The following is a 27,100-nucleotide window of genomic DNA, read 5'->3' on the forward strand; positions in this document are numbered from 1 at the left end:
TAGGACCACATGGAATGATTCTCTAATGTCTCCATTTTCACTAGTTTTTTTTTCCCAACTCTTGGTTCTTTGTTCTGTTTTCTAGAAAAGTCCTGCATCTTTTCTTTCAGCTAATATACTGTTTTTAAAAGTCAACAATCAGACTTAATTTCCAAGAATCCCTTCTTGCTCTTGAAGTCCGCCTTTTCATAGGAGTCTGTCCACAACTCCCTGATAAAATTTAAAATTATTTTAAAGTTCCGTCTCTCCTCTGATTTCTGTTTCTTCTGAATCAGTTGGTAAATTTGTTCATGTTAAAATTTATCTTTTAGCTATCTACTTTTCCCAATACTGTTGATTCTGGTTCCTTCAGTCCTGTCCATGAAAGATCTGGAAGCCAAAAGGAAGGAATCTTGGTCCAAATATGTATCTATATGTCTTCTTCATTTCTACCCATCAAAATGAGGATCTTTCCATTTCTGGCCAAGTCAGGAATAGTTTTTGATGAGCCTGTCATCTTGGAAGCCCAAAGAACCATGAAACATTTGGATTAAAATTTGGCTTTCTTACTGCAGTTTTCAGAATTATAGCAGACGAGGGTCTATCGTACATTATTTTAGGGTCAAGATTTATCTGGGCAATAAAGGGTTATGGTTCTACATAATTATATGGCTACATTGAAACAGATTCTAGAATTAATTTAGTATTATAATTAGTTGAAGAAAATTTCACTCACATTTAAAGCTTAACCAATAAACGAATGTATTTATTTTCATACTATTCCCACTTGTGCCATTTTAGGATATTCTACTAAAGCAAAAAGACACAATTAAAATCATGCAGTTACTTCCATCCTTTCTTATTATGGTACTCTACACCAAAGAAAGAACAAGTTACATGCCCTGTTTCCAGAAAGAGAATAAATACTACCTCTAGGGGGAAAGGAAGTATCCCAAGATATTCAAGTTAAGAACTAAAATGATCTCTGTGTGCCTATTTAATTGCTCTTCTCTCATACCTGTATCAGATCTATATTTTAAGAAAGTTACTGAGTAACTGTTTCTTCTTAAGGTTCTCTGAGTTCATAAAATCTTGCTCTTAGATGGAATCATCCTCCATGAGAACAATCATTTGCCCACAAAGCTCAATGTGCAAGGTGCCTTCCATTTATGTCAACTTCACTCTTCCCTCAAGCCTTGCTACTCAGCATACTAGAGTAACATGTAAGCAAAGTCCTCCAAAACTAAAATCCTCAGGAAAATAGGAAAATGTATTTCTGAAGAAAACCATTCTCAAGTAATTATATATGCACATTATACAACATTTACATAAAAATGTGAATAATGTTATTTAATTTTCCAGCTCAGATGGAAAACAAGCTGCTAACACTGGGGATACTTAAAAAGATATGTTCCCCAGGGGAGAAGATGATATGATGTTAAATATCTGTAACGAAATATAACAGCCACCAAACAAGAACAGATGCCTCAGCAGATGGTGTGCAACTTGCCCACCCAACATCCTTTCTCCTGATTTTACAGGGTGATGAAAATGAATCCAACTAAAAATACTTGCTTCCTGAGTCTTCTTACAATTAGGAGTAGCCTTGTAACCTTGTTTAGCGGACAAGAGGAATGTTGAGATTTTCAGGGGTAAGTTTCTACTTCTCTGAGAGAGACAATTCTCTCTGCTTTCTTATTTTCTTTCTGCTGGGAGTGTGCATTTGACACTGGAGGTACAAGATGTATCTTGCAACCATGAGACAATGAGCATTAGGGTGAAGGCTTATCAACTAAGGATGCTGGAGAATAAATATGGACAGAGTCTGGATCCCTGAGGGAATCACTTAGCTCTTGAACCAGCTCTGGACTGCCTACCTCTGATCTTGTTGCAAGGGACAACGAAGAAGCTATGTGTTCTAATGCTTTGTTGTTCACAAAACTCATTCCTGATTAACGCACTAGCAATATCTGAACCTTAGTTGCCCCTCCAGACATCTATATACAAGAACTTGAATGCTTGACCATAATAGAGGTGACTTTCTCCTTTATAAAACTTCCTTTAAATCTTCGGTACACACTCTTGGTCCCTTACTAAACACTCTTGAAGTCTGAAATATTTCAGAATTCAGAAAGGTAATGTGGTGTGTGTATATATATGTTATGCAATAGTCCCAACAGATCTGAGCATCACCTTTTAGTCTAGGTGGTTGACAAACTATGGTCAATGGGCCAAGTCCAGCCTGCCACCTATTTTTGCATATAAAGACTTATTTGCACTCAGCCACAACTTCATTTATGTATTGTCTATGTCTGCTTTCATGCTACGAATACAGAGTTGAGCAGCTGCAACAGAGATGGTATGGTCCACAAGGCCTAAAATAATCACTATCTGGCCATTTACAGAAAATGTTTGTGGATCCTTATCAAATACATAGGTATTTATGGAGTGAAATCTATGACTATTCACTCTAAGTGGGATAAATAAAGATTATATATTACCATCTGTTGGTTTGGGCATGATTTTGCCATTAAATTTATGCTAAACTTACAAAAAAAAAACTAAGTTCAAACTTACAAAAAAAACCTAAGTTCAAAGTTTTACTGCTTCCAGAAATAAAGAAAAAAAAAAGACTGAAGACCTGTAGTAGAGAAGAGAGACAAGTTAATTAGGCTGGTTTAATCCACCATGGAATGTTCAACTCACTGGCTAGTTCTTTAATGTCTAAAAGCCCAGCATGCCTAAAAAATCCTATTGGCTGAGGGCCTCAAGGAATAAAGAGGCAGCATACTGCAGTGAAAAGAACAGAAGCTAATAAGAAGAATGACTTCTAATCCTACCATTCTTATGACTTTGGGTATATACCGCTTTTCTCTGAGTGTTTTCAAATCTGTCAAATGAAACAAAAGTATTACGAACTCTGCCTAGGGCCACAGAGGATGATGAGATTATTGGTGAGAGCACCATTAACAGGGCAAGGTACAACACATCCATGTCTTATCTATAGTATTGGGTAAATTAGATATACTTCACTGTATGAGCAGGTATAAGTATATATTTTACTAGATATGTGTATTTATTATTATTTGGTTTATCTCTTTTACTGACTAGAGTGATTGCAGAAGAATCAAAATTTCTCTGGCCTTCCAAAATTTGAGGTAGTTCTTCTTGACATTTCTTAATTCTAATACTAGAAAGTTGATAGTATACTTTTACTACTTTGCTGTTCTGCACATAATTTGAATCATATGGATATTTCTCAAGGAGCTTCTCTGAGAAGCCATTGGACCATTTGCAATAAACATCCCCGCATTTCATGGGAATTTTACCAGATTCATTTTTATTGCAATATAAATGTTAGAGAATAATTATGTAAATGTGATGAGACAATTTTTTTTATTTTTATTTTTTGAGACAGAGTTTTGCTCCATTGCCCAGACTGGAGTACAGTGGCACAATCTCAGCTCACTGCAACCTCCGACACCCAGATCCAAGAGATTCTTGTGTCTCAGCCTCCCAAGAAGCTGGGATTACAGGCATGCAACACCAAGCCTGGCTAATTTTTGTATTTTTAGTAGAGACAGTTTCACCATGTTGCCCAGGCTGGTCTCGAACTCCTAGGGGCCTCAAGTGGTCCACCTGCCTTGGCATCCCAAAGTGCTGGGGTTACAGGCATGAGCCACCACACCCGGACAAGACAATAATATTTTTAATCCTACATCACAACTTTACATTTCAAAAATTGCATTTTCTAGTCTGAGACATTTTTATCATAGGATCTATACAGTTAAAACAGGAACTTCATTTTCAAATGTAAGCTGGAGAATTGATTTTGTTGGCTAACTCCTATACTTCTCCGAGTGCTCAGTCTTCAAATAAAAACAGTTATTTTCTAACATAATCAGGTTATTTTATTTATTACACAGCCTAACTTTTATACAGCTTAAATTTTAGATTAGTCTTATTAGATTTGACAGCAGTTACTTATCATGGAAATGTATACTGCACAGAAGCTTCTCTACCAAGAAACAGGTGAGATTTCAAAAGACTGTCAGGCAGTTCCTTTGTTCTTGAGCCCAAGGGACATGAACATCATCTATTAGAGCTGGGCAGACCAAACATGCTTTTGCTCTAACATGGCTTTGTTTGCACTGATGGCAGCTTCACAGTTGAAGATTCCTAACAGAGGAACACTTATTTTTTTCATGTGTGTCCTGCTAAAATTCCCTTCTCCAAAGAGAAACCCAGCAGATCTAGTTGGCAACAGAGGCACGTAAATTTGCAAGCCTATGTTTTGAGGCATGTGCACCTTCTCAGTCTCCAGGAAACCTGGGAAGTGAACATGGGCAGCTTCCAATGTACCCAAATATGGTCATTAAATCTCATCTAAGTTTGGCCTCACAGATTCAGAGCTGCTTTCTGTGAACAGACTTTATGCATACCTCATTTGAGCTTATCATCAACAAAGAGGCAAAACATAATAAGCAAAATGACTGCAGAATTATGAGCACCTGAAGGAAACAAAGACTGGAAGTGTGCAAGATGCCATCTAGAAGTGGAAAAAGAGATGGGAACAGGGCAACAGGGAAGAGAAACCCATTTTCATTGGGGCAAGAGCGGGGATGAGGAGCTGAAAGAAACTGGCAGTCATTGATGGCCTTCTAGATTGGGTCTGAGTAGGTATCAGCACAGAGCAGGAGCCCTACCCTGTTTGCTACCTGGAGAACGAGGAAGGTGAAGAATGAGGAAACTGCTGACAGGCAAGGAGAAGAAGGAGTTAGCCAGTGAGTGAATGGACAAAGACCAAGAATGTGCAACTCCAGCAAGTATAGCTGATTCTAGTCGGGTCCCTCGCTCTGCTGGAAATGTGCATGGGCCAGAGGGAAGCAAAACCCAGTGGGGAAATCACAGTTGGTTACTCAACCGAGAGCTTCTACCATAGTACTGCTTAGGCTACAATGTGTCTGATTGGAGATGATGGATCAGGATTAGTCTAGGCCAGTGGTTCTCAAACTTAGCAGCTGCATTTATCAGGGCTTTCCAGAGAAACAGGACCAAAGGATATGCAGAGAGACACAGACAGATGTATTACAAGAGACTGATTGGCTCACATGATCATGGAGGCTGAGAAGTCCCACAGTCTTCTGTCTGTAAGTGGAGGCCCACAAAAGCCAGTGGTGTCACTCCTGTCCAAACCAGAAGGCCTAAAAACAAGGGAAGCCAAGGTTGTGTAGGTACCAATCTAAGTGCAAAGGCCTGAGAACCAGGAGCTTCAGGATCCAAAGACAGGAGGAAATGGATGTCTCAGCACAAGCAGAGAGAGCAAATTCACACCCTTCCTCTGCTTTTCTGTTCTATTCAGCCCTTCACCAGACTGGATGATGAAGCCCAGCTCCATTGGTGAGGGCAATCTTCTTTACTAATTTCTTCCTGAAACATCCTCATTGACATAAGCAGAAATAATATTTTACTAGCTATCTGATATCCCTCAGCCCAGTCAAGTTGACATATAAAATTTACCATCACAGCTGCATCCTAGAATAACCTAGAAAGCTTCAATTAAAAAAATGGATGCCCGTACCCCACTACAGAAAGTCTGATTCCAAGGTTCTGGGATAGGGTGCAGGCAACAGTATTTTCTAAAGTTGCCACATTAAATCTAAATTAGAGCCAAGGTTGAGAACAGCTTAGACTAGAATTTCTCAAACTTTAATATGCATTAAAATAAAATGTAAATTTTGATTTCGTAGCTCTAGCATACGACCCAAGATTTAGCAGTTCTAACAAGCTCACAGATGATGCTGACATTGCTGGTCCTTGGACCACACTTTGAGTAGTGAGGACCTACACTTGCAGTGTCTCATATGATAGCTACTAGCCACGTGTGGCTACTGAACATGTGAAATGTGATGGACCCAGTTTTCAATTTATTTTAATTTTTATTAATTTGCATTTACATTTCAAATCTTCTACTGATTTGGTTACTGGTTAATTATTACATGGAACAACTTAGATATGTGAACACTTTTAATTGTGACTTTTATGAGATCTAAACACAGAACAAGAATATCTGATGAACATTTAGTATCTGAATTGAGATGTGCTATAGGCATAAAATACAGACTTAATTTCAAAGACTTTGAAGAAACAGATTATAAAATATCTCACTGACAATTTTTATGTATTGGATACATGTGGAAATGATAATAGTATGAATATATTGGTTAATAAAATATATTATTAAAATTAACCTGTTTTCTTTTTGCTTTCTCAAAAAATATGGCCACTAGAAAATGTTAAATTATATATGTGGCTAGCATTATATATTTTTTAAACAACATTGGTCAAGACCAAAGAGAATTGAGGCCGTTATTATTGCCAGTTATTTATTATTGCCAGTAATCCATCTAATGGGTGAGAACTAAGGGGAAGACTGCAAGTGACCTTCTGAGCAAGAAGTTAGTAAAAAAAAGGGAGCCACATAAGAACAAAGTCCTTTGCCTCTGCCTCTTTCCATCCTGAAATTAAATGCAGCTGGGGGAAGAGATAATGTATGGCACTTCGGCAGCCATTTTACCACCATGAGGAGACAAGCATCCAGGTCCTTGATGCCACTACCAAGTTGCCAGTAAAATAGAACGCTTCACCTCAGAATTTCTTGCTAGATAAAAAATAATTGTTCTTATGGTTAAAATCAGTGCTTTTTAAATGTTACGCTACATATGACTTACGTGGAGATTTTGTTCAAATGCAGATTCCCTTTCACAAAATCAAGGATGGGGACTGAAATCCTGAATTTCTAATAAGCTCCCAGGTGATGCCTACGCAGCTGATATGAGGACCACACTTTCATTAGCAAGGGCTCAAACAAAATGACTTAGGTATTCTAGTTCTTGCTGCTGAAAGCTCTCCTAATAAAACCAGGTGGCAAAGCCAACCTTTGCCCATTAACAACAGCGCAATTTGCACACCATGGCTGGATGCATAATCAAGACTGAGAAAGTGGGGATCCAGGACCTAGAAATTTGTCCCTTGCCCAACAGATAATAGCAAGAGGGCAGAAAGCAAGGATTCTGTGGCTATATCAGTTTGGAAGACACTGGGGTAAAAACAAAGTAAAAACACATTTCTCTGTTGGCCATGCATAGTCACTACCATACTAACACACTCTTTAATTCTGAAAGTATTGTTGATTACAGAACTCTTCACAGAGAATATCACTGGAGTATTGTGACATGGAGCACATTTTAGAAAATGCTGCATTATTCAGTTCATAAGTTAACAGAACACCTGATGGCCTACAAATCATGATGCCACATGAGATGTAGTTTGTGAGGTACTAAATGTGTAATAAGCATGGAGTTTGAAGTGAAGTAATCTAGATTCAAATTACTCACTGTGTTGCACACATCACATACCAGATATGAGTTGAATCCCTCACCTGCAAGACGGGCAAATAATGCCTGCCTACATCACAGAACTATGGTAAGAATATATGCGCACACATCTCAAAAGGACACTTCCTGGATGTGTAACAAACAAACAATTTTTATATATTTAGAACTATACAAATGCATCATGGGAGTAAAATATATAACTCATGTGCAGTCTTAAGGTAATACTTGGGGGAAATCTTGGCTTTCTGAACATCTTAGGGGAATTCATTCACTGTCCTTTGTTCTTAAGAGTGCTTCATAGAAAAGCTGCATGTGTTTAGAAGTGTTTTAATGCCGTAAAGCTCATAGAGTTTAAGGAAGGTTTGTGGGTACCACCTAACAGGTGCAGGCCGGCTACCCAATAGGTCTCTCTGCACAGGGCATCCATCACAGAGTGTGGCCATCACTTTCATGAAGATAGGATGCCCAGAGCTTGCAAGGCTTCAAGGAACTTATTCATAGTAAGCCAACACGAGGCTGAAGGATTTTTTTGTGCCAAAATACTGATTTATAGTGAGACAGAATAGGATAACTCTTAAGTGGATCATAACTTTAACAAGTTAAATTATTTGCTGCTTAGAGGCAATGGTGCATATGAAGACACTATTCTCTTATGAGTACTGCTGATAATAGTCTGTCAATTTCTGCCTTTTTTCTTTTTCTCTATTTCTATAGCTGACCTCTCTCCCTTATAACTAATGTGTTCCTTGGATACAGAATCATTCATTTGCTCAAAAAATATTTATCTGGTTCTTTCAGTGTTGCTATATACTGAGGAGAACATAAATATAATATAGACAGGGTCCTGTCTTTCCTATAAGTTAAATTATAAAGGAGAGATAAAGCATGCATGTGAATAATAGCACGTTGAGATAGTGTTTCCCTAACACCTTATGAAAGACACATAGATCATTTCTGGTTTAGGGGATGTGGTAGGCAGAATGATACCTCCCTAGAGACAGCCATTTCCTAATGCCCAGAGCCTGTGACTATGTTAGGTTATATCGCAAAGGAGAATTAAGATGAAAAATGGCATTAAGGGGCCAGGCATGGTGGCTCATGCCTGTAATCTCAACACTTTGGGAGACTGACACTTGAAGCCAGGAGTTCGAGACCAGCCTGGGCAACATAGCAAGGCCCTGTCTCTACAGAAAATTAAAAAAAATAAAAATTAGTTGGGCATGGTGGCACACACCTGAAGTCCCAGCTACTTGGGAGGCTGAGGTGGGGAGATCCCTTGAGCCCAGGAGTTAGAGGCCACAGTGAGCTGTGATTGTGCCACTACACACCAGCCTAGGCGACAGAGAGATATCTTGTCTCAAAAAAAAAAAAAAAAAAGCTGGCATTAAAATGCTAATCAACTAAATCAATTCACCTTAAAATAAAGAGATTATCCCAGATTATCCATGTGGACCCAGTGGAATCACAAAGGTAGAAAGGTCCTTAAATGGGGGGAAAGGAAGAGTAAGAGTAAGAAACAGAGAGATGACATTGTAAGAAAGACTTGATGGTTTTGAAGACAGAAGGGAGCTATATGCCAAGGAAAGCAAGCAACCGCTAGAAGCTGGAAAAAGAAGGAAAGGGTCCACCTCAGGAGCCCCCAGAAAGGAAGGCAGCTCTGCCAGCCCCTTGATTTTAGCCCAGTGATTTTGGACTTCTGACTTTCAGAATTATAAGAAAATAAACTTGTGTTGTTTTAAGTCACTAAATTTGTGATGATTTTCTACAACAACCATAGGAAATTAATGCAGAGGATGAGAGAAAACCTCATAAAGGAACCTGCCTTGAAGTTGAGCCTTAGGGAATTTGAAGACATATTTCTGACACTCAATAAATTAGAAATAAATATATAGTTCTCAGTGTGTTAAAAGAGTCAGTAGGTTGGATTTAAATTTTCCACTCAATGAAACAGAAAACAAAAATAAATAATGCAAACTCTTTATGTAATTTTTACTAAGTTAATCTCACACAAAAGGCTGCTGGCCTTTTTTATTTCTAACATGTTTAAGCGATGCCAAAATTAATAATGAAAACACTATGTATGCTCCAAGAACTTCAAGTGATTATCACATTTGTTCCTAATCTTACAGACTATCCATTTATCCCATATTAAGAAACTCTTCGAGTTAACCTGGTGTAATAAAAGATTTCCAATTTTGGTATTAGTTTCAACCAAATCAAAAAACCTCAAAGTCAGAGGATTTAGATGGCCTGAAGATAGAAAAATGCAAAGATCAACCACAAAAAAAAATGCTGGCATTCAAGTGAACATCATTGTACATGAGTTTTAATCACAGTACATGGATAAACACACATACACATACTTTCGATGTTATGTGTATATACACATATATACATATATACACACAGATACAGTAATGGGTAGAGATAGAGATATATAATATATATGTAATATAAACATTCATCTTATTCTCATGAGAGCTAACCGATCACAATACATTAGAAACATTGTCCACAATACTACAGTTCTCAGTGTGACAGGACACATGCATTGATTCTGCTTGACTCTATTAATAAATATTATGCTGCTCTAAGTCGGGGCTTTGTAAAATGAAGAAATATATTACAGGCTATTTAAATTTGAAAGAAAAATGTTTTTTACGAAATAAAAAATATTTTTGTATAATTTCTATTGAGAGGAAATGGAGACTGCATTAAATGCTTCACATTTTATCCCCACCTACAGAAATTAGACCAGAGTGCAATGCCCAAGAGTGGAAATCAGATCACCAGGTGCCTGGAGCACCTGCCTCCTCAGGACCTCCAGGAAATCTATGTTTACATAATTACTCTATTCTGCACTTTGTTTCAGAACCCAATCTACCTCAAGCTCCTTTGGAAGTGGGAACAAACTCAACAAATAAATATCAAAGATAATTATTCACAGACTACACTATATGCAAGCAACTTATCAATTTAGTATCAACAGGGAAATGATTCAACTAAACAACTTAACAAAACAACTACCCAGGAAGGTTAGTAACAGAAATGTGTCCAAGTGAGTGAGTTTTTATTTTCCATCTGCACTTGAAGAGGGTTGTATTTTTATTCAAAAAGAGTTTACATAATGTCTACAACATCTTAGGTGCTATGTTATACATGCAAGTGTTCAGAAATGTCTTGCCTACCTATAACTTCATAAACTACTTAAAATATTTAATCAAACTTACGTGATGACAACTGGGGAAAACAGAGGCTAGAGCTATTTCTAAAAAAGCTTTTCAGGTCCTCAACCTGGGGTCTACAGAATTCAGGTAATTCATGAACTAAAATGAAAACAAAGTTACAATTTCATTTATACCTACCTCTCATTAAAATGCAGAGTTTTCTTCAATTATGGGCATTGGCAATGAACTACAGTAGTACTAACAAGATCTGTGATTCTGCCACCAATAAAAACCACAGATATCTTAATATCACATTATGATGTTGAAGCATCTTAATATGCTGGGTACTGTCATCACTACTTTGAAATAATAGTAACTAAGAGGCCTAATGCTATATATTATTTTATGTATTAACATAAAGATGCACACAGTTACTATATTGCAATTCATAATACTTTGAACTATTGTGCAATATAATTGATTTCTTTGGTAATCCTATATGTTTTGTTCTAGGTTTTTGAACTATTGTGCAATATAATTGATTTCTTTGGTAATCCTATATGGTTTGTTCTAGGTATTAATAAACATTATTCTGAGAAGGCTTCTCCAGATGCCAAATGGGTCAATGGTATGAAAATATTAAGACTCTCCTAAGCAACTAAAACAAGGCAATTTACCCAGTCGATTTCAAATCCAGTCATATTGAATAACTGGGATCATATATGACAAGAGAAGACAATTATGTTTCTCTTTTTAATTCCTTTATTCACTCATCATGCAGCAGATAGCAGAGTGAGCCATACCTCCAAACCACCAAGGCAGATGACGTTAGGGTACACAAAGTTGAAAAAGGCAGTGCTGTTCTCAAGATGCCAAAGCCTTGCAAAAAAAAAAAAGTGCTATATGACAATTGTACTTAGACAACATTACCACAGGAGTGTTAAGTGTTAGATTAAAGAACTAATATTTGAAAGCAAACTTTGAAAGTTTTTAGCTAAAGGTAACTTGAACTGTGTTTTTCATCAGAAAACAAATCTGGTATAGCTGTGTTTGTACACCTGCTGGAGGAAGAGTGAGACCATTCACAGAGGTGATTATAATAATTCCAAGAAGTATTAGGTTGGTGCAAAAGTAACTGTGGTTTTTGCCATTGAAGGTATGTATAGTGGTAAGGGAGAAACTGAATGGTGATTCAGAGCATAGAGATTATGTTGTTTTATGCACAGGGTTTCATCAGAAAAATGGAAGGAATTGTCAATAACAAAATGTTCAGCTAGATCAACTCAGTATATATTATGTATTATACAATTATTCAAAATAGTGTTTAACAGTATTGTAATAACATGAATAAATGTTTTGTCATATTAAGTGAAAAAGAGCTATATAAAATTATCTAAGTTTATGGTATATGTAGATTATTGCAAAAATGTCTTCAATTCTTTATCCCTCCCTGTTTCCATACCTGGATCAGTTTTCTCAGGCTGCTTTAACAATTACCACCAACTAGACAGCTTAAAAACAGCAAATATTGGCCACGTGCTGTGGCTCACACCTGTAATCCTAGCACTTTGGGAGGCTGAAGTGGACGGATCACAAGGTCATGAGTTTGAGACCAGCCTGGGCAATATAGTGAAACCCTGTCTCTACTAAAAATACAAAAAGCAGCAGGACATGGTGGCATGTGCCTGGAGTCCCAGCTACTCGGGAGGCTGGAAAAAAAAAAAAAAGAAACCACCAGATATTTATTGCCTCTCAGTTCTGCAGGCCAAAAGTACAAAACCAAGGTGCTGGCATGGCCATACTCCCTACAGAGGTTCTAGGGGGAGATTCCATTTCTTGCCTCTTCCAACTTCTGCTGGTGGAAGCATTCCTTGGCTTGAAGTTGCTTCAGTCCAATCTCTGCCTCCATCTTAATATCACCCTCTCCTCTTTTGTGGGTCTCACTCAGACTTCTTCTGCCTCTCTTTTGTAGAGATGCATGTGACTAAATTTAGGATAGGGCCCATCTGGATAATCCAGGATAAACTCTTCCCCTCAAAATCCTTAACTTTTTTTTTTTTTTTTTTTTTTATACTTTAGGGTTTTAGGGTACATGTGTACAATGTGCAGGTTTGTTACATATGTATCCATGTGCCATGTTGATTTCCTGCACCCATTAACTCGTCATTTAGCATTAGGTGTATCTCCTAATGCTGTCCCTCCCCCCTCCCCCCACCCCACAACAGTCCCTGGAGCGTGATGTTCCCCTTCCTGTGTCCATGAGTTCTCATTGTTCAATTCCCACCTATGAGTGAGAACATGCGGTGTTTGGTTTTTTGTCCTTGCGATAGTTTACTGAGAATGATGTTTTCCAGTTTCATCCATGTCCCTACAAAGGACATGAACTCATCATTTTTTATGGCTGCATATGTGTATATGTGCCACATTTTCTTAATCCAGTCTATCGTTGTTGGACATTTGGGTTGGTTCCAACTCTTTGCTATTGTGAATAGTGCCGCAATAAACATACGTGTGCATGTGTCTTTATAGCAGCATGATTTATAGTCCTTTGGGTATATACCCAGTAATGGGATGGCTGGGTCAAATGGTATTTCTAGTTCTAGATCCCTGAGGAATCGCCACACTGACTTCCACAATGGTTGAACTAGTTTACAGTCCCACCAACAGTGTAAAAGTGTTCCTATTTCTCCACATCCTCTCCAGCACCTGTTGTTTCCTGATTTTTTAATGATGGCCATTCTAACTGGTGTGAGATGGTATCTCACTGTGGTTTTGATTTGCATTTCTCTGATGGCCAGTGATGAGGAGCATTTCTTCATGTGTTTTTTGGCTGCATAAATGTCTTCTTTTGAGAAGTGTCTGTTCATGTCCTCTGCCCACTTTTTGATGGGGTTGTTTGTTTTTTTCTTGTAAATTATAATTTCAGACCAATATCCTTGATGAACATTGATGCAAAAATCCTCAATAAAATACTGGCAAACTGAATCCAGCAGCACATCAAAAAGCTTATCCACCATGATCAAGTGGGCTTCATCCCTGGGATGCAAGGCTGGTTCAACATACGCAAATCAATAAATGTAATCCAGCATATAAACAGAACCAAAGACAAAAACCACATGATTATCTCAATAGATGCAGAAAAGGCCTTTGACAAAATTCAACAACCCTTCATGCTAAAAACTCTCAATAAATTAGGTATTGATGGGACGTATCTCAAAATAATAAGAGCTATCTATGACAAACCCACAGCCAATATCATACTGAATGGGCAAAAACTGGAAGCATTCCCTCTGAAAACTGGCACAAGACAGGGATGCCCTCTCTCACCGCTCCTATTCAACATAATGCTGGAAGTTCTGGCCAGAGCAATCAGGCAGGAGAAGGAAATAAAGGGTATTCAATTAGGAAAAGAGGAAGTCAAATTGTCCCTGTTTGCAGATGACATGATTGTATATCTAGAAAACCCCATTGTCTCAGCCCAAAATCTCCTTAAGCTGATTAGCAACTTCAGCAAAGTCTCAGGATACAAAATTAATGTACAAAAATCACAAGCATTCTTGTACACCAATAACAAACAAACAGAGAGCCAAATCATGAGTGAACTCCCATTCTCAATTGCTTCAAAGAGAATAAAATACCTAGGAATCCAACTTACAAGGGATGTGAAGGACCTCTTCAAGGAGAACTACAAACCACTGCTCAATGAAATAAAAGAGGATACAAACAAATGGAAGAACATTCCATGCTCATGGGTTGGAAGAATCAATATCGTGAAAATGGCCATACTGCCCAAGGTAATTTATAGATTCAATGCCATCCCCATCAAGCTACCAATGACTTTCTTCACAGAATTGGAAAAAACTACTTTAAAGTTCATATGGAACCAAAAAAGAGCCCGCATCGCCAAGTCAATCCTAAGCCAAAAGAACAAAGCTGGAGGCATCACTCTACCTGACTTTAAACTATACTACAAGGCTACAGTAACCAAAACAGCATGGTACTGGTACCACAACAGAGACATAGATCAATGGAACAGAACAGAGCCCTCAGAAATGATGCCGCATAGCTACAACTATCTGATCTTTGACAAACCTGACAAAAACAAGAAATGGGGAAAAGATTCCCTATTTAATAAATGGTGCTGGGAAAACTGGCTAGCCATATGTAGAAAGCTGCAACTGGATCCCTTCCTTACACCTTATACAAAAATTAATTCAAGATGGATTAAAGACTTATATGTTAGACCTAAAACCATTAAAATCCTACAAGAAAACCTAGGCAATACCATTCAGGACATAGGCGTGGGCAAGGACTTCATGTCTAAAACACCAAAAGCAATGGCAACAAAAGCCAAAATCGACAAATGGGATCTCATTAAACTAAAGAGCTTCTGCACAGCAAAAGAAACTATCATCAGAGTGAACAGGCAACCTACAGAATGGGAGAAAATTTTTGCAACCTACTCATCTGACAAAGGGCTAATATCCAGAATCTACAATGAACTCAAACAAATTTACAAAATCCTTAACTTAATCATATCTTTTGCCATAGAAGGTAACATTCACAGATTCCAGGGATTTGACATGGATTTTGTGAGCCTTTTTTTGGCCTACCCCCAAACACCTTTGTCTTGTGATTGTGTAGTTCCTCCCATCAAGAAGTGGAATCTATTTCCTCACTCCCCAAAATTCTGGACTGACCTTGGGACTTCCTTTGGCCAACAGAATGCAGCAGAAGTGACTTGGTGCCAATTCCCAGTTTAGCTCTCAAGAGATTTTGCCTACTTCCAGCCTCTTTCTCTGTCTCTCTTGAACTCCTGAACTCCTGCCTCCACCATGTGAACAGGCTGGGCTAGCCTTCTGGATGATAAGTGGCACATGGCACAGTTATCCCATCCTCAACCTACAACTGGCCAACTCCCAGAGTGTGAAGGAGAAGGCTGCTCTTGCCCAGACAGCCACCAGCCAACATGTCAGCTGACAGACATATACATGAGCATAGCTGAGATCAGTCAAGCCTGGTCCACTTGCTCAGAACTGCCCAGTGTTCACAGACTCAAGAAGAAGACTAAATACTTAATGTTTTAAGCCATGATGTAGGCATTATACTGCATTTTCTTTAATAAAATAAAAATAACAACCATCACTATTTACTATCAGAATTCAAGCACTGCAAAATTGGGTGCCTATTATTTATGGCAAATTCAAAAGGGAACTTCATTTAAAGAACAAACTTAAACTTTTCAACAAAACAACAAAAAAAAGTCCACCTAAACACTCTTTATTTTACTGATCATCAAGTAAACACAGTAAAGTCCTGAATAGACTGACTAAACTTGTTTCTAACAGGGGTTTGGGATTTATCATTTGACACTTCAATCACATGTAGACAGAAATTATGTATTGTATGGGGCCAATATTACCTTTTTTTCTTCCCTGCAGGAGTTCAGAAAGAAAACCTCTTGTTTTCATCTCCAAAACTAAGTTTCTGAAAGTAACTAGTCACAATTGATCCTTAATTTTGATAAAAACTAGTCATCAGATTAATATTTTTCCATGACTAAATCTCTGTCCTTACAAGCAGAACTAAATTGATTTAGAGTTCAAGTTTCTTAAAAAATATTTTGGAAATGTCATTATATTCTCAGCGACACTATATGGGATTCTCTTACAGCTTTTTAATTGAATTTAACATGCAATGGGAAATGAAACCCAATTATCTTGGGGGTTTCTAGAAAATGTGGGAAAGTTCATCTGGGTAGAGAAAGAGAAATGATTCATGATTACGATGCAGTAATACGACCACAGAATAACATCACTCTAAGCTTAACCAACACCTCAAGATTAGGGATCAGGGAGAGGGACAGGACATTACTGCTCACGAGGGACAATGCTTCTACCATACCTGTCATTGAACTGACCATTCACCAATGGCTTCTGGCCATAACAACCTCTGAATGTCCAGGATATACAGAGAGACTCTAGTCCTTAATAATATAAAATAACTTTTCATGAAGGCTAACCATGTTCTAGGCACAATTCTTATATTTTACATGAATAAGCTCAATTAAACCTCACAGTTACCTATGAGATAATAATGAGTAGTTCACAATAATTCCCATTTTACAGATGAGAAATTTGAGGCACAAACTAACCAAAGGTTGCAGGAGGCTAGGAAGTGGCACAGCTGGGATTTGAATCCATGCGGTCTGGTTTCAAAGCATCCTATTATTAACACCTCTGCTTTACTGCCTCCCCTTTATATCCACATTCTAAAAAACCAACCTTTCAGATACATTCGGATTTGAAAAATAATCAACATGCTATGCGTTTTTCAAAAAAGAAGGATGCAAAAAATTGCAGCTTCAAACAGAGAAGTCATCAAGAGCCTTGAGAAATCACCTGCTCCAACCTCCTGTTGGCAAATGCCTCTCTAAACTGCTCTTTCACAAACACAAATTGGAGTATTGGCTGCATGCAATCCCATGAAATCCCAAATGGATCTGACCTCCTTTGAGAATCACAAAATCATTCAGAACCCCCACTGAAGTCATTTATTGGCAGGAAGTCTTGCCTCTTTCTAAAATAAATTTCTTCTCGATTAATTTGGGCATTCATGAAGAACAGCTCAGCAGCATTCCCTTTAAATAAAATCCTCCAACCTATTAATCCCACCAGTGCTGTACTCTCTGGGTTCATCAAGTTAATTTCTTTAACCTTTCTCTCTAGAATTTCTATTCTATTAATAATCTTGATGTTCTTTGAACTTTCTGCAGTTTTTCTATACCTCTTTCCAAGGCTGCCAGGTAAAACACAGAACACTGGGTTATGTTTGGTTCTCAGATCAACAATAAATAATGTTTTAGTATTAAAAGTACATCCCAAATATTACATGGAACATACTTACACTAAAAAATCTACTTGTTGATGATCTGAAGTTCAAATATAACTGGATGTCCTGTATTTTTTATTTGCTAAATCCATCTATCCATTCCACTTCTTTGATGGGCTTTGAACCCATCAATACCACACAGAACCCTAATTCAGCTGCCTCCAAATTGAGCACGCATCAACATCACCTGGGGAGGGCTGTTAACTCGCAGATGCCTAGATCCCACTCCTACAGTTTCTGATTCCATGGGTCTGGGGTGAGCCTGAGAATCTGCATTTCTAACAAGTTGTCAGGTGACATGGATACTGCTCATCCAGGGTCCACACTTTGAAAACCACTACTCTAATTCCCCGGTTTAGGGTAAAGCACAAGAAAGAGGCACCTCCAATCCTGTAAAATCCCCAGCCAAACTGCCTAAGCCAAGAGGAGGTCATGAGAGTCTCATCTGTGTCCATTGGACATTCAGGGCCCCTTATCTCAACCCTATTAGTAAATCAGAAAATGCCTAAATTTAAGAAGGTCCAGCCATTGCTTATATTGGTTAGATTCCCCCAGACGGAATGGTCTTCTTTAATGTTCACGTGAATTATCACCCTGAGGCAAGCTTGTCAAGGGACACAGGAGCCATCCCTTTGTTTTCATTTGCCCCGAAGGAACTTGCCCCTTGTTTTCAGGAAGGAGCCTGTGAGGTTTTCTATCCCAAATCCCCTTCTTTAAAGCTGATCTCCTCATAATGACTCTTTCTGTTTTATTCTCTGAACTTCCTCCACTCTGCGAGCCCTGGGGAGTCTCCCATACCCATGAATCTGACTCAATAACTGCCCAGCTTGCGGCAGACTGCTTTGATGCCTCCAATTAATAACCTCCCTGTATCCTTGGCCTTTATCCTGTAACTTTGACGTCTCTTCCCATTCTGACTCTAGGGTTCGCCTTGGGACTTGTTTTGGCCAACAGAATGAGAAAACAGCACCTGTAGTTCCAAATGTAGACTTCCCAAGGCCCTGCACGCTTCTGCTCCTTCTCTTGGAACCTTGTTCAGCTGCCTCGAACAAGCCAGGCTAACCTGATAGAGGCTGAGAGGCCACATGGAACAGAGCTGAGTCGTCCCAATGGAGGTGATCCAAAATTGGCCAGCCCCCCAACTGAACCACTAGCTGACCACAGATGCATGAGTAAGCCCAAATGAGCCTAACCCAAACCAGCAAAAAAAGCCCAGATGACCCATTAATTTGTGACCAAAAATAAATATTTATTGTCATAAACCAAGGTTCTGGATAATTGATTATGCTGACATTCTGGTCATGCTTCAGCTCCATTCTCTGATTCTAGTGACTTTGTCAAGGCTCCTGCCTGCCTTCCCATGACCTGCTCTCTAGGGAAGGAGCTCTCCTTATTTTGGCTCCTGGAGGGTATGCCCTTGGCTTAAAGCCTCCTATTTCCACTGTTACTCTAGACATAATCTTGAATGCATCTGGTGATTCATCACACAAGTATCCTGACTTGGACAATCATATTCAGTGTTGGTCAACAGTAATCACATTTCTTTCATTTCCTTTTCTTTTATGCTTTGCCAATTTTGTTTCCCATTCTGCTTTTGGTTCATTGGTTTCTCTTGTGTGGTTTGGAGTGAGTGTGTGTGTGTGTGTGTGTGTGTGTGTGTGTGTATACGCATGCATGCCTCTGTTGTTACCATTTTGCCATCAGAGGAATAAAAGAAAATGATCTACAGACAGATTTGCTGATTTCAGCTTCTCTGACAGCAGGAAGTGCAAGGGAGGTGTGTAAATGGGCAAGATAAATAGAGAAAGGGGAGAGAGGTGACAGTATTTACCCCAGCCATAAAATCATTACTGGTAACAAAAAAATCAGAGAAGCCTTCATTCAAGTAAGCATTTCCTTTGTAGTTAAGCAATAAACTTAAACACACTACAAATTAATTTTTCATTTACTTCCAGTTTTGCATATATTTCAAAGAAAACTGAGCCTAAATATTCCTTCCATAGGTCTTATCTTTCCTTCTAAACCATTGGAGACAGAGAATTGAAGAAGAAATATGACTGATTCAATGTATTAGATAGGATTTCTGCAAATCAAACAATTGAGATCTCTGCTACCACCAGGAAATGCAGTAACAAAGTTCTGGTGTGTACCATGATCCATCAGAGCAGACAACGGTTTACCTAAGTGGCCAGGGTTGGTGGACTGAACTTCTGTGTTTGTTACTCCTCTCCCCTTCTCTCCTTTCCCTCTCATCCTCCCAACCCCACAATCAAATGAAAGGGAATAACAAAGAGAACTGACAGATAACCAAAGAGAAGAGAAAGGGTCAAGAACAAACAAGAATAGAAGATAGAGACAAAAAAGCAAGGACAAGTGTGCAATCAGAGACCAAGGCAGGGAATGCTACAGACCAGAATATGCCCAGAGGGGACTGAAGTGGGCATGGCTTGGAGCTGGCGCAGGGAATAGCAGGAAAAAAATCAAGCTCAGACACAGCACAGAACACAATAATAGAAAAACTCACAGGCTAGAAGCCTGAAGTTGTAAAGTTATTTACAATACACGGCGGTTACAGAGAGAATGAAAGGGAAAACTGGGCAGAAGGTGAGCAGAGAGAAATAATATAGTAACAAAAATTATCAGACCTACTTAACACTAGGTATCATTATTGGGCTCAGAACACACTACCCCAAAATATGGCACCTGGAGGTCACTCTCTAATCCTCTCTCGTTTCTCTCCCTTGAAGCACGGTCATAAAAAAAATTCTTCGGCCTACCTCCCCTGAAAGTAGGTCATATGACCCTCATTCCAGAGGGCTACTCCTCTATACAGACACCAAGAAGAATCTGAACAAACAGGCCTTGCTGAGTTCACCCCAGTTTATTACTATGTGATGGTTAATACTGAGTGTCAACTTGACTGGATTGAAGGATGCAAAGTATTGTTCCTCAGTGTGTCTGTGAGGGTTTTGCCAAATGAGATTAACATTTGAGTCAGTGGACTGGGAGAGGCAGACCCACCCTCAATCTGGGCGGGCACCATCTAATCAGCTGCCAGCACAGCAGCAAGAGAAGATGGAAGAGCAGACTTGCTGAGTCTTCCAGCCTTCATCTTTCTCCTGTGCTAGATGCTTTCTGTCCTTGAACACTGGACTCCAAGTTCTTCAGCTTTTGGACTCTTGGACTTACACTGTGGTTTGCCAGGGGCTCTGAGGCCTTTGGCCACAGACTGAAGACTGCACTGTCAGCTTCCCTACTTTTGAGGTTTTGAGACTCTGGCTTCCTTGCTCCTTAGCTTGCAGATGGCCTACTGTGGGACTTCATCGTGTGATTGTGTGAGTCAATACTCTTTAATAAACTCCCCTTTATATATACATCTATCCTGTTAGTTCTGTCCCTCTAGAGAACCCTGACTAATACATACCATGATAGCGTACCCTTCCATCCTTCAATCATACTTGAGCACAACTGTCCACAAAAATACAGTTTTTCCCTGGGTACTTGGGCATTCATTTCCGAAGACTCCTGTATCACAGAAAGTTTAGTTAAATAAATTTGTTACCTTTTTCTCTTGCTAATCTGTATTTGTTATAGGTGTGTTAGCCATGAACCGTGAGATGGGTATGGAAAAGATACTGCTTTTTCTCCCCTACAGGATGTATCCATTGAAATCCAGTTTATAATGCAATCTATACTGATGTGGGAAAGCTATCATGATGTAAGATATGAAAAAATAAGACAAAGAAAATGCTTGGATACTTGACAACGTAAAAGAGGACTGTTAAGAAGTGGGAGTGGAAGGAAGAAAGTTCAAGAGAGGATAGTGGCGCAAACACCACCATCTTACAGGGTAAGGAGTCAAGACAGACCTTCAAATGTTAGAGGAATAAGAAACAGAAAAATGCCATTTAAACTAACACGGGCCACAGAAAGAACTATAAATAGTGAGGTAAGTATCAAAAAATCAAGATTGTAGTTTATATAAATCTTTATTCATTAAGTAAGTCAATAGCTAATACTAAAACTGATCAACTGAGTACTGGAAGACTGAAGATTTAACTTAGATTACAGCAATGACCACCATAAGAATTAAAAACAGAAACGGCTATAGGGATCTCCTCCAAAAAATTAAGTGGGGGTGCAGGAATTGATCTATCTCATTACATGTGCATACATTACTCTTATTAAAAAAATCTAAAATGTTATACTTTCCAAACTGAATAATTATTCAACATAGGTCCAGCCCAGTTGGCTATCCAGAGGCACAGGAGGGTACTTTTTGATACAAATCAGAAAGTTTCTCAAATATAACCTAATTGTCTTCGAGTAACATCATTTATTTATAGCATGGAAAATTGTACTAAAAGCCTCAGTCATGAGGAACTGTTAACAATGTCCACTTTCCTTTTACGCCCTGGAAAATCACAGACACAGGTATTGCAGTATCAAAATCTGCCAACACAGCAGCCACCCAGAAAGGTGGCCTTGCCTGGTGACAGCATGATCTCAGAAAGGACTCAAATGATAAGACTGGATTTGGAAATCAGAGGCTATGCTGTTCACCAGTGCTCCTGCTGTGCTGAAGGATGACACCCACATATGGATAAGGTGTCCCTCGGGGGGTCAACTCCATTTCCTCCTCCACAGTGCACACCTGTGCAGCAGCCTGCACCCACTGACCAGGCAGTAATCTCATGCTGTTGGCAAAGGACTACTTCTTTCCGAAACCACGTTCATGGACCATGAGACGTTTGCTTGTATTGAAGTGACAACAGAACTCCTTCAGAGTTCAATGTTAAAACAGTATATGCTGGCACTCTATCCATAGGCACCTAGTTCTTCCTACAACAGCCACACCTCCATACTTCTCAGAATCACCATTCTAATCCAGCTGCTCAGAGCTCTCTTTCCAGCTGCTCTGGAAATCTCCAGAGCCTCCCTAGTGGTGTCCAAGTTAATCATTTCCTTCTTTCACAGTCCCTATCCCCTAACCAGGCCAATCTTCTAAACTTGCATGCCTCTACGGGATTATTCGCAGAGCATTGCTTTCATCATGCTACTCCATTCCTCTCCTAATGAAAAGCTTTCTTTGCCTTGTCACTGCCCACCATGGTGTGTCTCCAAAGTTCCAAGCAATATTAATTCCTCCCTTGGTTCTTATAAAAAATACTAAGAAAGAAAAAAAAAAGATTCCACACAAAAAAAAATTCGGATAGCACTACATACTATAACTCCTTTTAGGGGATTAACAATCTATATCAGGATACTCTGGGTTCTGAGAATGTCATGGTAAAGAAAAGTGTCTGTGTTTGGTTCAGCATTTCACTTCTGTGCAAAGTATCTATTAACATCACTTAAAATTCCTCTTTTCTTGTGCAAACTTTGGCAGCACTACTGGTTTATGTTCTCAGGAGCTGTGGTCTAGTGTCATGCTTCTCAAACTTGAGTATGCACAAAGATCCCTGGCAAGTTTGTGAAAACACAGATGGCTTAGCCTCATCCTAGAGAGTCTGAGGCAGTAGATCAGGTGGAGCCCAAGATCTGGCATCTCTAACAAGCTCCTCAGTGATGCTGCTGGTCCTTGGACAATACCTTGAGGAGCAAGCTCCTACTAGAAAATGTCCAAACTCCTTAGCATTTCATTCAGGGCCATTGCTGCTTTAATCTAATCTTCATCACCCACCTTTCCTCCAATAACTTCACTTTGGTTATCTCATGCTGCAGCTAATAAAGATTAGGATATATGGGGGTGGGGGTGGGGGGATGTGGATGTGTGTGACAAGCACATAAGTCGTTTAAACATACGTATGCACACACACACACATCTTGATCTGAGAAGTGGTGATATGGGTATATTACATATGAAAAGTCTTGACCTAGGATTTGTGCATTTTCCCACATGTGAATTATACCACAATAAATAAAACAGTGAAGAAAAGTGAGGAAAAATAAAGTATAATACAGAAAAGCCCATTTAAAAAAATTCTTATATTGTCTTTTTTTTTTTCATTCATTCTCTCTTAAGATCTGTGGGAGAGTGTCACATTATTCCACAATCTGTATTTCTGTGACACAGTATCATGAAGGTATAATTTAGAGAATTAATTAGAATAAAACCTATCACATAGGTGTCATGATGTCCTGTGTGGCCAACACGTAAAAAGAGTAATCTGTATGTGGCTGGGTAAATCATGTTTCAGTTGTCTGTTCCCATGAAAGAAATGATCTTTTCCTTTGTTTCTTACAGGCCAACTTTTATCCAAAATCACGTAACCTAAGCTGCCTTTGGATGAAATAGCATTCAGCTGTTGATCTCATCTGACATTGTTAGTTTCCATAGAAACTCACGTAGAATGCTACCGCTTGTCTGAAATAAGTGCCTCTCGCATCAATCCAAAATGAGTCCAGGAAAGCCCTGCCTTGGTGTCTGACATCTCCCAGCACTGATCTGTTGCAGAAGGACAGAGAGCACTTAAAAATCAGCACCTGTTACCATTATCAGGAGAGAGGTCTCCATTACAGACACACAAACGAAAGATTAGACACTGCCTTGTGCAATTAGGCTCAGTCTAAGTAGGCTCTTCTCTGCAGGACCCTTGATATGAATGTTCCTGAAGTCATATTTGCAAAAAAAAAACACACACACAAAAAGAAAGGCCTGAAAAGACCTTGTGTCCTATCAATTTATATCATTACATAATTACCAGCAGACGTTGAGGGTAAAGTAGTTCTTTATGCTAGAAGGTTATTCTTCCTTGTTCTGGAAGGCAGGGATTAGCAGGGTTGGAGGGGTGGAGAGCAGCAAGGATTTCAGGCCTTGGAGGAAGCACTAACCTATAGGTCACTTAAACATTCTTGGTTTTATCTGTGCCAGAGTACCCGCTTACCATAAGCAGATTTTCCTGTACAAACATAAAGACATCAAGAGACAAAATTAATCTAAGGTATAAAAAGTCAAGAAAGAGATTACACTTGGGGAAGGGATGGTGACCATGGAAAGTCCTGAAGGGGGATCCTGCATATTGGGAATGTCCTGTTTCTTTATCAGGTTACCTGGGTTCATTCACTTCCTGAATATCCAATAAGCTATCCCCTTATGATTTACACAACTCTTATAAACAAACAAATCACAGACAAGCCAAGGCATCTAGGCAACAAAGATATCTGGCCTGGAATAGATAAAGACAATCACAGCTTGCTAAGTTTCCTGCTGAGCTAAACCGGAAAGGTAAGTTAATAACAAAATCCAGACCACTCGTGAAGATGCCAAAAACAATGACTGCGGAGCTTAAATTACATTCATCCCTCTTCAATAAGAGTTGGTTCATGAAGTGTGTCTTGCCCAAGCCTTTCTTACTCACTTACTGATGTAAACCAGCTGGTGTCTGCAAGGGGCATTTACAGGATTATCTGCCCAACAACCCACTTCTACATCTGAGAATTCTGCCAGTCAGAGCTGACTGCTCCTGCAGAGGCCTCACGATCAATGCTGAGCGAGTCATTGTCTTCTCTGAGATTTTTGAAAGCGGGATTTGGAAACAGACCAGTCTTTCTGAATGCCTGAGGCTACAATACGTATAGTTTGTTGTCCACTGCAGAAAAAGAGTCAGTTTACATCAACTACAGTCAAAGGGAACTTAGACACTATTATACACTTTTCTATAATACTATGGATCAATACATTTTAACATTTATGGCCTAACAGGAGCAAAGGTGAGGTCAACACCCTTGACTTTTTAACTTCCAATTGTATATTTGTCCATTCAACTTCAGTCAGCCATGCCTATGTGCATTTGCTTGACATCATCATCACCAGCAACTGTACTTCCTTTCAAAATCAGATGCAGGCACCCCTTCCCTGCCCAATGATTGTCCTCTTCTCTATTAGAACTCCAAGTCCATCAATGACCAATCTGAGGCCTGCACTCCACTGACCCTACCACACTTTCATTATCCATCACAGTCCTCAGGTGTCCTTTTCCTTCTTACCCATCCTATATTCCATTGTCCATCACATCTTACAACCCTTTCCTCATTCTCTTTCCAGAATACTTGCTTTGTTAATTCCCCAAACATGGTTACACTTCATTCTCTAATAAGCAACTGCAGTAATGGAGTTTGGCTGGAAAAAACTGATGGCCAAACAAACTGGTCTTTACTTTAAATGCATGAGGACAAATCTCAAATGAACACTCAAGCTTTGTCCAGTAACCCTTCTTCGGGTATTTACACTTCCACTCTCTAAAATGATTATGTCATATAGTAACCTCAAAGAACCAGCCTCTTTTTCCTATGCCCTTTTTCAGTGATAAAATTACCCCTAACCCAACATCTTACAAGTGTCAACCTATGAAGATTTCAGTTCCTTACCTTCCTTTCTCCTCAGGCCAGTCAAATTACGATTCTACCTTCCTCTCGCCAAGGTCCTCAATGATCTCCAGGTTTTGAAATTCAACCATCACTTTTCTGACTCCATCAATCATCTTGACAGCATTTGACCCAATGAACTACTCTCTCTTATTTGAAACATTCTCCTTCTTAGTGACAGTAATTCTACACTCTCCAAGTTTTTCCTGACCTCACCCACCACTTGTCCACAATCCTGATCTTTTTTGGTTTGCTTAACCTCTACATGTTTGAGTGACCCACCTCTATGTATTTTCTCTTCCTAGGTGATCATAGATGGCCCCAAAGCTTTAGAGGCCGTCTCTATTTCCATTAGTCACTTCTGCATCCCCAGCTCTCATAGATCTGACTGCTCCAGTCTCATATATCCAACTGCTTACTTGCCATTTCCACTCAAACACTCAATAAGCATATAAAGCTTTAAAGTTTAAAGCAGAACATTTGATTTTTTTATCCATATTTTTCCCCTAGTCTTTTCCATCTCAGTAAATTTCCTACCTATTGTTCAATCTGGCACCCTGGGAGTCATCCTCAGTGCCTTTTTTTATTCACCTCACCATCTGTATCCAACTCATCTGCTACTGACGTGCCTTGAAAATAGTTCCCAAACTTGCTTATTTTCTCTACGTCACCACCTCCAGCACTTAGGTATAAGTCTTTATTCTTGTGTTAATCCAATAGCTACCTAACTGGCTTTTCTGCTTCCAATTTATCCCCAACTGTACACTCCCAATTCATTTTCCACTGCAGCAGTGATTTTCGAAAATAGAAATCAGAGCATGCCTATCAATAAATTCCCATTCCATTTAAAACAAACAAACAACAAACAAGAAACATCAACAATTTTAAAAACTCCTTTCTACGAAGGTCTAAAGGTGCTCATGCATCTAACTGCTGTCTACCCCTCTGACTTAATCTACCACTTGCTCCCCACTGGCCACTGTTAGTTGAACGTAAGTTCTTCTCAAACTTACTTGCAATCTTGCTTACAAGCAACCTTACTTGCTCTTCCCTCCATCTAGAAAGTTGTACTCTTAGTTCTTCACATTCCTGGCTCTTTTTCATCATTTGGATCTAAGCTCAAACGTCACCTTCATAGTACAATCTTCTTTGACCATAAATCCAAATGAATCATCTATCCTACCGTAGCCTCTACCATACCACTTCCTTTTATTTTCTTAATGTTTATCACTACATGAAATTATCCTGTTCTTTCACATGTTTACTTCTTTATTATCTATTTCCATCTATTAGAAAATG

General features: G+C 39.1%; 1 protein-coding gene across 17 annotated transcripts in view; it reads right to left on the bottom strand.

Annotated features, from left to right (window-relative positions):
- Positions 1-27,100, bottom strand: part of PLCB4 (phospholipase C beta 4) — a 413,770-nt gene that overhangs the window by 220,374 nt on the left and 166,296 nt on the right. For 3 of the 17 annotated variants that reach the window (XM_055266709.2, XM_055266698.2, XM_055266710.2), the window contains one exon: positions 11,347-11,422. The exons of the other annotated variants lie outside the window; for them this stretch is intronic. The gene's annotated coding sequence lies outside the window, so the exon portion shown is untranslated. The remainder of the gene's footprint in view (positions 1-11,346; positions 11,423-27,100) is intronic. 17 annotated transcript variants of the gene reach the window in all.

This window comes from Symphalangus syndactylus, chromosome 24 (assembly GCF_028878055.3).
Source record: "Symphalangus syndactylus isolate Jambi chromosome 24, NHGRI_mSymSyn1-v2.1_pri, whole genome shotgun sequence".
Lineage (NCBI taxonomy): Eukaryota > Metazoa > Chordata > Mammalia > Primates > Hylobatidae > Symphalangus > Symphalangus syndactylus.